We start from the raw sequence: 13185 nt of genomic DNA, 5'->3' as shown, positions 1-13185 counted from the left end.
GACCAATGCATTGCTAATCTAAATTGCTTACAATGCCATTAACATGGCTCTGTTATTTAATAATAATAATTCAATTACTGCATAGCAAGATCCACTCTGACCAGCATCTAAAAATATATCAAGAATGTCATGAAAAAGGCAGATATGCATTTGTCCTGCTCTCCAGGACCTCAGTAAATTCTTTTTAGGGACAAATGAAGATCACACAAGCCTTCATCCCATTACCACTTCATGTTCTGTGCAACAAGCACTTATCTGCTGAATGATTGGGAACTCTTGCTCCTAGAGATGGCAGGGGTTAAGAGGGGAGAGTGGGCAGTAGCTAACCATTCTGGACACTTTGTGTAAATGTAGCCTTTCACAACTAAACAAAGCATGAGGTTATTTACAAATTAGAATATTATAGACAATTGCAGTACATGAGAAGTAATTGTATTTTATACAAGAATATTTTTTCATGTAAAATACGCACCTTTGGTCCAAAGACTACTGAAAAACTTTTTGAGGTAATGTGTGCTGAACCTGTGTGTGGTGACATATTCCTGCTCTGTTAGCAGCCATGGCAATAGCACAGACAGTGAAACAATATTCACAAGGAGACCATTAATACTCCACCCTCTGAAAATAGAAGAAAGGGCAAATATTTTATTAAGGGATGTAAGGAGAAACACAAGTTGGTATAAGTTGAGCCCAAAAATGGAAAATCCATATGGGGTCACTGGAAACTACTTACATTTATGAATTGAATTCAGTAACGGGTAATAAATCTTAAACACTGCTGTAACTCAACGTGTAGTTTAAAATGCCTATTGTGTGCTCCTTATTAACATTTGTCTATTTCTTTGGATGGGGTAGCTCAGCCAAAATGCTCTAGTATCCCTTTATTCAAAGAAATTAAGTCTTTTTACTAACTCAGGTTCTGTATCTCCACCTTTCACAAACATACATACTGAGAAATTCTGCAGTGTCAAAATAGGTAATTATCCTGCAATAATCTGGCCAAGAAGTCATTTAAACATTTTTACAAGATCACAAAGCTACACTTGGGGCCAACACTCAGCAATGCAAAACCTTTATGCAAAAAGCTACGTTTCTCTGACCATTAGCTGAATTTTTACAGATTGGGGATGACAAAGGATTCCCCACTCACGTTACATGTTAAAGATCTTCACTGCATTGAGGAAGCCTGCAGTTTAAGTGAAGCAGCAGCTCGAGCTTATGTAATGAAGTCCCTTTGTCAGTTCAATGATGTATAATAAATTGATGATACTGTAGTTTCTGAGATATCTGCTTGTTTTCGGTAGGAAACTTTGGAAGTCTATGTAAACCCGATTGATCAATGATATGATATATACCGTATTTTTTGCCGTATAAGACGCACTTTTTCTTCCCCAAAACTGGGGGGGAAAAGTTAGTGCGTCCTATACGACAAATGTGTTAAAAAAAATAATTAAAATATTATACTCACCCGATACCCGATCCTGCGTGTGTCTCTGGCTGCAGCGTGTCTCTCTTCTCTCCTCTGCCAGCATCGTGTTTTCTCCTGTCTGTAAAGGAAAGCGAAAGAAGCCGGCACAGCGCCACCTGCTGTTCCCTGTCCTAACTGCCGTACAATAGAAAAAAAGCACAGAGTGATCAGAAGGGGAATTTGAATGACAGAGTGATCAGAAGGGGAGTTTGAATGACAGAGTGATCAGAAAGGGAATTTGAAAGGTACAGAGTGATCAGAAAGGGAATTTGAATGGCACATGAGTGATCAGAAGGGGAATACCGGTATGAATGGCACATGAGTGATCAGAAGGGGAATAATCTTTCAGAATCTTTTTTTCTAGATTTTCCTCCTTTAAAATTGGGTGCGTCTTATATTCCGGAGCGTCTTATACGGCGAAAAATACGGTATATGTCGCCTGTAGACTCGTATTTTGCTCACCATTTTGCTTTTATGCTCTGTTTGTAATTAGATATTAACTTGATTGCTGTCAAAGTTAAATTTGTGGTGGGGGAGTGGGTCCATATACACACACACACACACATATATATATACATAAACACAATATTTTACACATACACGCACATAAATATCAAAGTGAAATATTCAAGTGAAAAACAGTAACATTACAGTGGCACCTGTCAAGAAGTGAGAGCGGCAAGTGAACCGGCAGTTCCTGGAGATGTATGTAAGTAGGAAAAATGGTCCAATGTATGTATTAGAAATTTCGACAAGTGCCAAATTGTTATAGCTGGATAATTGGTTTAGGGTATCTCCAAAACAGCAGGCCTTGAGGAACATTAACATATGCAGTGGATAGTACTTACCAAAAGTAGTTTAAGGTAGGACAACCAGTAAACTGGCAACAAAGTCATGGGTGGCCAAGACTGGAAGTGTGGGGGATGTCACTGTAAGGATCCCTAGAAGAGCTACTGAAGCACAAATTAGTGCTGGGTATGACGGAAAAGTGTCAGAACATACAGCCTGCACTCACCAGTGACCTTCTAAACCCTGTTAACCACTGAAAGGGCCTATATTAGGCATCAACATTGGACCATGGAGCAACTGACCTGGTAATAAATCAAGATAATAAAGCAACTGGCCTGATAAATCTTGTTTTTTGCATCATGTAGACAGCCAGGTTGTTTGTGGAAGAGATAGCAACGCGATGCACTATGGGAAGAACACAGCCTGGCAGAGGCAGCATAACACAAAAAATGTGATGTTAATGTCTAACAGCACAATACACCTTCAGAGGCCTTTTGGAATCCAAGCCAAAATCCACAAAAAAATCAGGCAAGTTGCTGATCATTGTATGTCACAAAGAATGGCAATGCACATATACCACACATTGAAGACCCCAGCCTCCCCAAATATCAAAGCATGGAAATCTATATTTCCTAAGCAGAGTTTGACATAGCATGTAATAGGGCATGATAGTCCGATATTAAAACACTGGAATAGTTGTTACCTTGAGGTTTGGAAAAGGAAATCCCCGTCATTGGTCATCAAAGTCAATAAATACTCTCGAGTCCCCTGAAGGATTTGGAGTTTTTCTTCTAGATTGAAATAACTGACTGAACCCTTGTTACCCTGTAGACGCATACTGCTGCTATTGAAGATGTCAAATAATTGATCAATTATCTAAAAAAAAAAAAAAATAATAAAAAAAATTCAGGTTAGGGGTATGCATTGCGGTAACTCCCAGTGGCATTTGTTTTGAATGACACCTCAACACATTATTACACATTACAGTATAATGGCACTGCAGTTTATGACAAATAACATGCATTGTGCTGCATAAAGGTGTGCTCTGTATCTCTATGTATATCAAGGGGCACTGCTGGCCCATTTAACATGGCACTGCAAGAAGGCTTTAAAAGTGTGCTCCCTCCTTAGTTCGTTGTTAATCAGCATGAAAAAAAAAAAATACATTTAACAGTTTTTCTCATTGATTTAAGTGCTAGTTGGATGTGCTGAGTAACTACAAAAGTTTTGCCTTAATCTTAATTAAACTGGTGTCCTTGGTAAACAATAAAAAATACCTGAATAAAATTTACAGTTGCTTGTGAATAATCAATCTCTTGACATTTCACTTCCTGGATCAGTTTCACTGCATCTGCCACGGTGTTGCTTAGCTTGTTAGCCAGTAAAGGCATTTTTGCAAGCTGAGGAAACTTCCTGGCACTTCTGGGAATATTCATCAATTCATCGATATACTGCCATGAAATGGTTCCATCTGGACCCAATAAAGAACCAAGCTCTTCTACAATGTTGTTAACAGTCTTTAGTTCATAGCACATATCAAATATTACATAATGTTTAAAATCATTACTGGGCAGAGAGAAGAATGTCTGCGGGTTCCAGGGGTCTGTAAATGTACAGCCCAATAGAGTGCACATGTCTTCATTACGTGGAGATCTTTCCATGGACACGGCCACCACCTCAAAACCATTCTCACTTAGTTCATACAAAACATGACTAATCAGCTGTTTCTGGGCTTCTGCAGTTAATAATTTGACAAAAAAGTATGCAACAGGAACCTTCCAGTGGCCAGTAGTTCCTACAAGCATAAACACAAGCACTTCATTGGCCACTTCTTGAGCTGCACTTCCAGTTCCTCCTGCTCCCAAGTTCACAAGACCAACAAATTCATTTCTCTGTGAATCAAAGACAACGTTTTGCTGCACAGGTATTGTGTCCATGACTATACATGCACGGCTGTACAGATAAGGCTGGGCTTGTTTTTTCTCCAGCAAGGCTTCAATCACAGTTGAATTAATTCCAGGCCCCTTGCAGTCTGACTTAAGCCACCTAGAGACAGAAACAGGTTGCTTTAAACAATAAACTTTATATAAAAGTTGCAGCAATGTTTGAAAAAAGGTTTAAACGTAGTAATATATCATTTACATGTGTAGAAACTGCTTGTATTAGCCTACACAATATTATTTTATCCTAAACTATACTACACAGTGTTAAAGTGGAACTAAAGTCCCACTATGATTTTTTTTGTAAATCAGGCAGGGGTCAAGTGATGTCCCTTCAGCAATAACTGCTCTTACCTGTCTGATATGATCGTGAAAGATGCTTTACAACCACAAAAATCTAACGTGTGTACACAGCCTAAAGATAAAAAGAAAACACTTGTGCCTTGTGATGAAATGGGGATAGATATGTACTTGAAGGTTTAGTTCTGCTTTAAAATAGAATTTATTCATGTATTCATTTCGAGACATTAAAAGAAACATAAAAAAGGTTTAACAAATAATATATTATGCATAAATGTTTCAGTTTGTAGAAATAAAAGAACCGAAACAATCTAAAATTCACTGCAGTCACAGCAGTTGAAGCATCAGACCACAAATGCAACCTGGCTCTAGTGTGAAGTCCTGAATGCTACTGTGATGTAATATTGTCCTGTGTTCAACATCCAATCAGAACAAAGAATAACATCTTTCCAAAGGATAGTTAACACATATAAAATAAAAAAAACTGTTTAAAAGTATAATTTATGTGTCTTCTCTATAAACAGGAATGTACTCACTGATGAAGTCTTTTAGACCCTGGAAGAGGCAGTTTCATTTCCTTCCTCAGATATTTGTATGACAGTGGGCCATACAGGTATAAAGTCAGGGAGAAGAGGCGCTGCTGTGCAGAATACTCCAAATCTGGCTTTTTAAAAAGTTCCAGGGCAATGTCTAAAAATTAAAATGCTAAAGGTATTAGTTTATTTTGTAATTATTATATAATATTGCACTGTTCATACAGTATAAAGCCATATTGTATGCATAACGCATGTCATTGGAGGATCTATAGGATGCTATGCAGACTGTAGTGATAATTTTGGAAAAATGGGAGGTTTGAGACTGCAGGGTTAATATTCAGAATGCATATTGCAACCAGCATTATACATGGAGAATGAATCAAGCACCCAATCCCTCCTCTGTCCTTTAATTAATAAGGGTTTTGCTGTGAGCACTTCTGCGTTCACAGGTTGTAAAAAAATTAACAAAATATAATTATTGACACGGGCTGTATACAAAAGCAACAACTGCACTGTACATTAGGGTCTCTATATATAAAACAGGGAATCAGACATTCCCTAGAACAATGCCCCATGGGAATCTTCCAGATGCAAAGTTTTTCAATGGCAGTAATTGATTCCCACCAGGGAATGTTTGTGGGAATGTCAGATTCCTAGTTTTATAAATAGAGCCCTAGGTGTAGCCATACAGACCAGAGTGAGAGCTAGATTCTAGAGACAGAGCCCTCTAGTAACTGTAACTTAATTGCCTCTAACAACATTTTTAAATCAATACCTATTGGACATCAAATTATCTATTTATTTGACATCATCTCATCTCTAATATTTACAAAAGCATTGGGGTTTTATTGTGTTTTTGTGGTAATTTCAGCTTGTAAACAGTGGCAGTTATATGTTTTATCCAAAATATCTTATACTGTGAGCCAGTTTATGGGAAAACTGCAAAATTCTAGGTCGTACCTTGATATGGCTGAAGAGATTCTTCTAACTGAACACACAATAAATTTCTCTTCCTAAGCTCCTGGTAAACGCTACAACAAGTCTGACGCAGCCGCTTCTCTCGATCCTTTGCATTCCTTAGCTCCTTTTCTTTCTGGACTCTTGAATCTTCTGATGCTTGTAGTTTCCTTTTCAATGTTTCAATATCAGGAATGAAATATGGGTGATCCTGGACAACAGAAAGAAATTAAATGATTTAAAAGCACACAATTTCAAAAGATTTTTGTAAAAAGATGAAGAGGGCTGTCAAATGCACTTGGAATTCTGGCCTGGCCAATCAAGGTGCCTGAATATCAGCAAAGCTGAAAAGAGAAGAAGAAGATAGTCTTGCCTGCAAGGAAGCACATGGAGATGTCATCACTGCGACCAAACAGGCTTTAACAGTTTGTTATATTGTCCAAGTATTTCAAGTGCAGCCCCCTCCCCCCATGAACAGTTTTGGTTAACACCCAACCAATCAGCTAAATACAAAGCTAATATTCATATATCTAAACTTCCTTTTGATAAACAATAATAATTATAATTGTATGTAGCATGTCTCTGATCTTGTGTGTAGTTAAAGCTGAACTCAAGTCAGTCATAAAACCTCACTAATTTGTCACCCCATTGCATAGCAAGAATTTATTGCTTGCTTAGTAAAGCTGAAAATTTAAGAGAATACTTATGTCATTCCTGCAGGCTTGCCTATTATAAATTGCATTGCAACAGATTCCCCTGGCACTAACCTTACAAGTTGCACCATTTGCTAGAGGAAGCTCTTTGAATACTTAGTATTCTAATTCAAAGAGAACATGCAATTCCCAATGTTGGGCACCTGAACAGCCAATCACAAGGTTAAAGTACAGTTAGGCAGGGGTTGGACAGAAGGCCTTTAGGGCTACGCAAGTTCAAACACAGACTGACTTATCTGGGAGTACAAACCAACAGTTATCCTTATTTTCACTTTTCCTAACTCATGTTAGATGGTACCATTGTATCTTACCAACCAATCAACAGCAGAGTGTAACCAATGTTTACCAAATAACTAACCTGTAATTGTACTTGACAGTTACTTGTGTTATCTGTATTTGTATCATCAGTATCTATGCTTGGTGTCATATTCTCTACTGGCACTTCATTGGGAATTTCAGGAATTGTCAACACATCCTGTGGTTCTATCACATCCATTGCTTGGTTTTCAGGGATTTCTGGCTTTTCGATAAATATTTCCATCTAAAATATCATTCAAAGGTTTTAGGAGGTGCAAAAACTGTCTATATATATATATGTATACAAAAAATATTTTGGTGGACAAAAAAAAAACTACCGTATTTTTCGGACTATAAGACGCACTTTTTCTTCCCCAAAACTGGGGGGGAAAAGTGGGTGCGTCTTATACACCGAATACATGTTAAATATACCGGTAATTAAAAAAAATCATACTCACCCGATCCCGCGAGTGAAATAGGTAACATGTTAAAATTCATTCCAGCATGTGAAATATACAATACCTCAATTACAATTTCAAGAAGAAACATCAACTGCACTGTAAAGCAGACATCACTGGGTACCCACAAACTGCCTCAAATATTCTTTTACAGTGCTTCAAACCTCACAAATTTCATATAAAGTTTGGGTTGAAGACATATGTAACTCTTTATTGCTCAGTATTCATTCTGTAATTCTTCTATCCTCTATTTTCTGGGCAGTCAACCTCTCAAACTATGTCTTTTAATGAAATTGCCAGCAATCATTCCAAAATGCTAGACTATGCTTACCGAACCAGAGTAACAGACAGAACAAAGCTGGAGCTCGGATGGCAAAACACTGGTAGTCATGTAAAGGTGCCATTCTGAAATCTTATTAAAATGATAAGAGTAAATAACTGTGCACCAAACTAGTATAGCATTGTGCTCATGCTCTGCTTTGAAATTCTAAATATACCGCTGTCCCATTTAACGGCAGAAAAAACAGTTAATGTTGCCTTAGATCTAGTGCAATGTAAACTTGGTCCCATACTCATATGCTGACATGGGGGTGGAAACAGTTGTTGGGCTAGAGAAAGGGAGTCAAAGTATTATAGTAAATAATAGTCACTACAAAGTCACTACAGCCCCAACTTTTCTGTCTCCAGCATGGCTACGGAACCCACTAATATGACAATATACAAGAACTGGAGGGAGTGAACTCTGTGCCAACACAAGATAAGTGTTCTTTTAGGGAAACTGAAAAAAAAGATCAAAACAGTAAGACAACATAAATTTCCATTCTTTTGAATGCATTCGGAATAGTCAAAATATTAAGCAACAGCTAAATACGCAAAAATGAAAGAAAGCAAAGTCATGAACAGTATGGTACCTACCTGTGATTCGTCTGGGAAATTAAAAATGCTGGGTATGACGTCATCTCTTAATCTCTTTGTTTGGCCAGTAGTGTCAAAGCAGCTTTGCTGGAAGTGGAGGCTACAAAGCCTTTGGTACCTGGATGGCATCCATAACTCTCCTGTACTTGTAGCTCTTTTCATAGCACGGCGCCATTTATCAAGCAAGGCAGGATTTGACTTAGGAAACCTGTAATTACAATAAATAGCTCATACTGCATCATAATACAAGCACGCATAATAGAATAAAAACAGAAATTACTCTTCCAGGACTTCAAGAAATCTGTATAAAAATCCCCCTGTAAATGATGACTCCTGTCTACCTAGAGATAGGAACAAAAATGGTTTTAACTGTGCTTCATTTCTTTGTGATTTCCACAAAATTAACCCAGAATTGGTTTCTCCTAAGAGACAAGAAGGGCATCTTTTCTTACTTTGCTAGTGTCCAGACAAGTGATCTTTTTACTTCTCATTTTGCTTTAAAAATTAAAAAAAATACTGCCAGTAAAGGGAAGCATAACAGCAAGAGATATGTGTGTCCATGTTTCTTGTGGAAAAAGCTTTTTAAACAGTGATTTAAAAATGTTAGAACATGGATAGAACAAACTGTGATCAATCAAAATGCAAAAACAGAAATAAAAAAGTAGGCAAAGAAAAGAGGTATCAACAAAATGTATTTACAAATTATGATAAATCATCATTACAGGTTTAGTTATATAAAGATGATTCCTGTGCCCGTTTAGAATGACATGGGATCGGGATGATAAATCTATACAGAATAAAGCTGACCGTAAACCGAGTCAAAAAGAGAAGAGCGTGTAACATCTCGTAACACGACGCGTTTTGCCTTACGTTTTTTTCAGGGGTTTATATAGACATATAGTAAGTAAATTGGATATAGGGGTAAGGAAGTGTGCCACAGTATAGATATATAAAATATCAAAAGGCTGAAGTATGAGAGAAGGCTAATGGAGGTTAGATTGTTAGATAGTGTACTTATTTGTGACCTGGAGCTTATTTATCTTTGTCCTAGTAAAAAACTAGTTAAGGTTATATTGTAGGGTATAGTACTTGGTAGGGACCTAGATCTTACTTCTCTATCTGGAGCCTGGAGATCAAATATCAACTGCAACCAGACGCAAGTAGTATGTGACTTTTTTTTTACAATTCTGATCAATCAAAACAGTGTAATACTGTGTGGGTTCCTATTGCATGGCCAAAACAACTCTGACCCGCCAGGCATGGCACCCACACTTCTAAAGGTATCTTGAGGCATCCCACACCATGATGTTAGCAGCACCACTTGCCTGGCTTTTTCCTAAAGTTTTTTCCTGTTGCCATCTCTCCCCCAGGTAAATGGTGCACATACACACACGGCCTGAAATTTTCAGCATTGTGTGCTACAACAGGAATATCTCTCTTCGAAGAGCTCCCAGCCTAGTATCTGTTGGGACTGCCTACGCAGTCCCATAGAGAAAAGGACCCTGTCAGACTTCGGTCAGACGGGCTAGTAGATCCGCTCCAGCTTCAGCTGAATGGCTTTAGTACCCAGCCCGCGTCGGGAGCCTCGCTACGGGGGGTCTGGGGAAATTGGGTGGCCCCTCCTCTTTAGAGGAGGGATCACAATAGTACCCCAGTGCACATTTTTTGTGTTGTTTATTGCACTTACACTTTTTTCCGAGCACAGGGTTTTTGTTTAGTGGATCACGTTACGCAAGATCCGATTAAAAAAAAAACAGGAATATTGTGAGATCAGATCAGATGGGCTACCTTTCCTCATCACACTGTGTCACTAGGTTATTAGTTATCCTTCCTTCACCATCATTTAGTAGCTAATGACCGCTGTATACCAGAAACACTCCACATGGCCTGTCAATTTGGTGATTACCCTGGCCCATTTTTCCTGCTTCCAAGTGACTGATCACTTGATGTCTAATAACAATTAACCCCTGGACATGAATCATTGTAGTGGGATAATCAACAATATTCACATTACCTGTCAGTGGATTTTAGGTTGGCTTATTGGTGTATAACACAACCCTAAATCAGCCCACATAAATAAAGGTAAAACAAAAAAATCAAGCAGTATACAAGAAAATAGGATACCTGTGAAATGTAATTCCTTTTTCTCTTGCTTCAAGGGTATACCTTGATTTGCATCCTGAGGCAGCACAAGATACCGGCATCTTGATGCTTTCTATTCAAATGAAAAAGAAAATTATGAACTTGCAATATGGTATTGTTGAAATATGAATTGTTGTCACAGCTTTACCCCCATTCAAGAATAGAAGGAGCAGTAAACAATGTTAAATTTTTTTTAATTGACAATGTATTTCAAACATCTTGTCCATGATACTAATGTCACAGAGTTTTATTGTTTTTTTTTTTATTTTTAAGATTGGGTACAATGAAAGCTGCATGACTTCAGACTCAGATGACCCCATGTGACAAACAGAGACATCGGAGATACTGGGGTATGGAGCAATGAATCCTCGGAGGCAGGGAGAGCATGTACAGGTGTCTTATATCTGGGTGTCATTTTTTACATACAGCAACTACAAACTTGACAAGCCCTGCTCTTGTAGAAGTTTTATGCAATATGTAATATAATTATGGGCTTCGTAAAGCGTTGTGCAATATGTCGGCCTTATATATATACTGGCTAATAATAAAAATATATAAAGTGGCCGATCAGAGAACTGTACAAGGACCTTATTATTGGTTGATGTCAGTAAAGCTCCTGCGGGTCACTTTGCAGGTGGCAGAGCTGGGACAGGTGACAAGTGGATTTTAGGACACCTCTCATATGTAGTTACAGGTGGTCTCCGAGTTAAGGACATCTGACATACCACAACTCCTGGATAAGAACAGGGGATTCCCTGCTTGTTAGTGTGCAGGATGGAGGCTGGATGGGGGGAGGGGGAGGTTTGCATGACTTGCAGAAGAAATCTTCTGCTAAACACAGCTGGGGTTATGGGTGATCTTAGGGGATGGGGCTCTTTCTTCAACATCTTGTAACTCTTTAATGACCAAGACAAACTCTGCAGTTGTTCTTTTTGCACAGCTTGCTCCAGAAATGAATGAATGTCTAGGCTTCATAAAGTTTTGTTTGTTTTTGCTTTGTTTGTGATTAACTGACAGTGAGGACTTTATACAGTAACTGACACCGCGCTACCTAATATTATGTTGGGACAAACATCTGTCCTAATTGCATTTATTAAAATAATGTACCGGTACCTGTCCTGAATTACATACAAAATATTTTTAAGAACGAACCCACAGTCCTCATCTCGTATGTAACCCGGGGATTACCGATGGAGGATTTTTATACATGGGGCAATATTACAAAGAATGAATATCACTGTAAGAAATGATAACTTCAATAATTATGCGCAAACAATTTTCTGGGTATTTTTCAATTCATAATCTTGACTTTGATCTCTTCGTTTTACATTTCTCGTTTTTGTGTTGGGTTGTCTCTTTGAATGGACGGCTTTACAAACAAATCAATACCCTTATAGAATATTGAAGGAGAAAAGTGACACTTTCTGGCCATGATGACAGACACATGTACCATGGGATGGAATGCAGTTTGTGTTGGGGATGGTCAGTGTGATCAGAGAATGGACAGGAGCACCCTGACCCTTGCTGCCACCATTCACCTGGCTCCATACCTGCCTAGAGTCACACACTGCACACAGGTCACGTGACCCCCTGCCCTCTGACACTCTACAGTAACTGCAACCTGCATTACACAACTATACACAGGTGAATACCAATTTCACACTTTTTTGTAATGTTTCGCTACTTCAATTTCACACATTACAGTTTTAAGTACTTTTACTATAAAAACACCATGCAGCTCCCCTCGCCTGCCACACAACCTTTCATCCTAATACACATGACACAACATACAGTCATAAATAATTTTCTAAACAGACCTCGGGATGGATAACAGTCTCAAGACGTTTACCAACCAAAAGATGGCCACCAAACTCAGCGTACTGGGAGGGTACTTGCCCAACCTCCCCCGTCTTCACGGCTTCACGCCAGTAGTAAACATGGCGCTGGTGACGTCATCACGTTAATCCAGCTCGCACCCGAGGCTCTTAAAGAAACTAGGTTGTTAGTAATAATGGCCTTATACACATCTGTCATCTCCATCACTAAAGCAGTCTACAACTTGTGAGATTTATTTAAAATAATTTACAGCACGAACCGGAGTTCTGGAACAGAGTGGCGCCAAATGTGTGACGTCCCGGTATGGGGCGGGGCTATCATTGAAGAGTTGGCGGGTGTTCTGTGTTGTGCTGGTTGCTAGAGATCGGTGTGAATGGCGGAATAGCGGGGACATTGCTGCAGACAGCTCGGGTCACCTCTTCTGTGTACACAGCTGAGCCCAGATCCAGGGAAGACATTGCCAGACAGGTAACACAGCCTAAAGGGGTCCTAATGTGATCAGCCTGGGGACAACTGAGCCTAAATGTTCCATGTCTCCTTGATGTGTGTGCCAAGCAAGTAAAATAATGCCAGCCCTGATGCCACATAGAATTCTGTCCCCTGCACTTTGCTGTGTTCATGGACTCATATGCTAAGCAAGGGTAACAAATTCCCAGTCCTGGGGGTGATCGTCTGTGCCAACCTGGGGTAAACGTGTATCCCCAGCCCTTGGTATGTTCATGGATATCGGTGCCAACCAAGGGTAAAAGGGTATCCCCAGCCCTGCCCCTTGGTACATTCATAGATATCGCTGCCAACCGAGGGTAAAAGGGTATCCCCAGCCCTGCCCCTTGG

At 39.1% G+C, this 13185-nt stretch overlaps 1 protein-coding gene across 3 annotated transcripts in view; it reads left to right on the top strand.

Annotated features, from left to right (window-relative positions):
• Window positions 1-12441: 12441 nt before the first annotated feature.
• Window positions 12442-13185, top strand: part of MCM10 (minichromosome maintenance 10 replication initiation factor) — a 22643-nt gene continuing 21899 nt past the window's right edge. For all 3 annotated transcript variants that reach the window (XM_072401764.1, XM_072401766.1, XM_072401765.1), the window contains exon 1: window positions 12442-12819. The gene's annotated coding sequence lies outside the window, so the exon portion shown is untranslated. The remainder of the gene's footprint in view (window positions 12820-13185) is intronic.

This window comes from Pyxicephalus adspersus, chromosome 2 (assembly GCF_032062135.1).
Source record: "Pyxicephalus adspersus chromosome 2, UCB_Pads_2.0, whole genome shotgun sequence".
NCBI lineage: Eukaryota > Metazoa > Chordata > Amphibia > Anura > Pyxicephalidae > Pyxicephalus > Pyxicephalus adspersus.
Note: the sequence above shows the minus strand (reverse complement) of the source record. Positions and strands in the feature narration are given on the sequence as shown.